This window comes from Pteropus medius, unplaced genomic scaffold (genome assembly GCF_902729225.1).
Source record: "Pteropus medius unplaced genomic scaffold, Ma_sr-lr_union100, whole genome shotgun sequence".
NCBI classification, from domain to species: domain Eukaryota; kingdom Metazoa; phylum Chordata; class Mammalia; order Chiroptera; family Pteropodidae; genus Pteropus; species Pteropus medius.
In genome coordinates this window covers 2174822-2178397 of record NW_024349141.1, presented here as the reverse complement: position 1 = coordinate 2178397, position 3576 = coordinate 2174822, and the positions used below count along the sequence as shown (strand labels likewise).

At 32.6% G+C, this 3576-nt stretch overlaps 2 pseudogenes; both read right to left on the bottom strand.

The window, feature by feature from the left end:
* Positions 1–898: 898 nt before the first annotated feature.
* LOC120617002 (uncharacterized) lies at positions 899–1017 on the bottom strand (annotated as a pseudogene).
* A 2193-nt stretch (positions 1018–3210) lies between these two features.
* Positions 3211–3329, bottom strand: LOC120617012 (uncharacterized; annotated as a pseudogene).
* Between the last annotated feature and the right edge of the window lie 247 nt (positions 3330–3576).

The following is a 3576-nucleotide window of genomic DNA, read 5'->3' as shown; positions in this document are numbered from 1 at the left end:
GAAGAGAGTTTTGAGCCCATGAGGACAAAGAAGCTTTCTGAATCAGGCCTCTTAACGTAGTTGGGGCTCTCCTGCAAGACTCCACCTGCCTGTGTTGATATCTCTTGGCAAAAATGAAAAATATCAGGCCTGGCAGTAAAAAAAGGGACATCGATTGAGTTTATAATGTTAAATTAATCAAGTATTCCTGGAATAAGCCCTACTTGCTCATAATATCTCTTCCTTTTTTATATTGTTGCATTTGATTTACTAATTTTTTGCTAAGGATTTTCACATCAACGTTCTTGATTTGTAACTTTCTTTTTTGTAACATCTTTCTCAGGTTTGGGTGTTAGAATTATGCTAGCCTCATAAAATAAGTGAGAAAATATTCCCTCTATTCTTTCCTGATAAAGATTACATTATAGTGGTTTTATATCTTACTTGAATGTTAGAATGTTAGAGGTGTTTTATTTGTGGGGAGGTCTCAGATAATATATTTAATTTCTCTACTAAATGTAGAGCTATTGAGATTTTCTGCTTCATCTGATATCAGTTTAGGTAAGTTGTATTTTTCAAGAAATTTTTTGGTTTCATCTGGCTCGTCAAATATGATTGTTGCACATTGGCATAAAGTTGTTTATAATACTATAGTATCCTTTGAATGCTTCTAAAATCTGTAATAGAAACACATATTTAATTCTTAATATTGATAATTTGTGTTTTGTTTTTCCCTTGATTTTTTTAGCTAGAGGTTTGTCAATTTTGTTGATCATTTCAAAGAACTAATGTATTGATTGGTTAATTTTTCTTATTTATTTATTTATTTATTTTTTCAGGAGAGGCAACCCTTGGTTGACCTCACAGATTGCAAGGATCTTGTCAGCTTACAATCACTTATTTTTTTTTTTTATTTTTACGCCTACACCACCTGCTCTTCCTAGGTGGTCTCCCATCCAAGTACTAACCAGGCTCAACCCTGCTTAGCTTCCGTGATCAGACGGGGTCAGGCTTGTTCAGGGTGGCATGGCCATAGACTTATCTTTTCTTTAAATGCTTTTTGTCTTCATTCCATAAATTCTGACATATATATTCTTTATCACATAGTTCAAAATATTTTCTAATTTCCTCTGTGATTTCTTCTTTGACTCATAAATTATTTAGAAGTATGTTGTTTAAGTTCTAAACATTCAATGTTTTCCTAGATATTGTATTGTTATTAATTTTTAATTTAATTCTTCTACAGTCAGAAAACATACTTTGTGTGATTTAATTTTTTAAATTTATTGAGATTTGTTTTATGGCAGTTATTTTTATGATTTTTCATGAGACTTTGAAAAATATGTATCGTGTTCTTGGTATAGTGTCTGTAAATATCAATCAGATCAAGATGGTTGATAGTGTTGTTCAGAATTTTCATGTCTTTACTAATTTTTTTGACCTAGTTTTTCTATCAATTCTTGTGATGGAGCATCAAAATCCAGTACTATAATTGTGGAATTATCTTTCTCCTTCTAATTCTTTCAATTTTTCCTCATATATTTTGAAGCTTAGAAATAAGAAACAGCAAGATATAGTTAGGAAACCCATACTCAAAGCTGGGTAAGGCTGAGCATGTAACGTTGGAGCTATTAATTTTCATCCAGATTAAATAATGATTGCATGGGTAGTAATAACAACATTATCATGCTGTTCCCAGTGCATGCTGTAAGATTTTATTACAATAAAAATAGTTTTATCAGAAGAATCTACAGGCATTTCCAGAACAAAATATCATTAGATAGAGTTTAAATGAGATCCTTTATAGATAATTGCTTTAAAAATGTATAAACACAAGTAGGAGTTATCATAATCATCATCATTATAACATCATAGAGTCCTCTTCTACCCAATTCCATGCTAGAGAAAGTCATTTATTCTATAAAGATTTTAGTATTCCTAAGTTTGTTAGAACTGTTTTTAAAAGTCTTTAAAGAGTCATTATAGTATTAGTCAAGGGGAACTTTTAACAATGGAGAAAAGGAGGAGTGAGAGATAAAAGTGTTCTGAAATTTGCAAAAGGTACATTTTATGAAATATAATATGATAAAAATAATTGAATAAACCTATATACAAGCATATAGAATGTGTGTACATGGGTTGCCATGTCTGCACATACAGGATTGCAATCCTTTCTTTTTCCTGAATAAATCTTTTCTGATGAAAAAAAAAAAGTCAACTAGGACATATTGTTAAATAAAAAAGGACAGTTGTAGAACAATATGTAATGTAGTTTTTAAAAAGTGCACAAGTCTGTAGATGTATATAGGTGTATTCGTATAGGCCTAGATCAAGAACAAAATCAACTCTGGACAACTCTGGAAGGAGTATTTCAGGATAAGGAATTGGAGGGAAGGTGGGAGGGGAAGAGAGAGAGGCATTTCCTCCTTTTATTTTCTATAGTTTTATAATATTTGTATCTTCTTTTAAATCAACATGCACTGGTAAACAATAATTATTTTTTAAAATTTTGAACAAAAAGCAACAGATAAAAAATGTAGAAAATCTGCAAAAAAAAAAAAAGTGAACTTTCTAATATGGGGCCAGAGCAGAACCGTGAACTAAGATGAAGAGGAACTCTTCTTTGTCAGTGAATTTACCTCTAAATGCAAGGCTGGATAAGAATACTGGAGTATTTTTTTTTCATAAATGCATGAAAATAATCTGCTCTGAGATTAATAATAATTATACATTGTAACCTGTTTGTTTTATTGGATTTTTAATCAAACTTTAAAAAAATAAGCAAATACAAAGCTACCTCTTGAGCATTGTGGACAAGTAGCCTTCTCCTGTGTTGTCCTTTATTAGATTAATTAAATTAAATTGGCTCCTAGGGGAATCACAAATTCTACAGAAGCCTAAAGGAAGAAGACAGACACAGAGCTCCCTAGCTACAGTAATATTGAATCAGGACTCTGTTTGATGGGATGTTCAGTGAGAGACACAAAAATTTGCTTGAAGACAATAGTGTCTTTAAGCAAATCTGTTTCGTCCCAACAAGATATACCAGCCTGCTCAAGGGTGGTGGTCTAAAATGCAAAGCAATCATATTACAGAAAGTGGTATTATATAGCAGACACTTTTTTATTCATTATTTTTTTTATTTTTTTAAGTGAGACAACCCTTGGTTGACCTCACAGATTGCAAGGATCTTGTCAGCTTACAATCCCTTAATTTTTTTTTTATTTTTTACTCTTATAGCACCTGGTCTTCCTAGGTGGTCTCCCATCCAAGTATTAACCAGGCCCAACCCTGCTTAGCTTCCAAGATCAGAAGTGATCAGGCTCGTTCAGGGTAGCATGGCCATAGACTAGCAGACACTTTTAGTTGCCAACCTAACAGCCATTTCCTACCCTTCTTTCTTGCCAATGGAGCTATCCTCATGCTCCAAGGGAAGCTGAAAATCCAGACACTCAATATCTGAGCCTCCATGAAGTTAAGTTATAGACTTGTAACCTAGTTCAGTCAAGTGGGATTTGAGGGGGAAATTTCCTGGGATAAAGAGAGCAATAAATGAGAGAAATCTCTCTCTTCTTGCTTTAGGACTTTGCTGCTTTT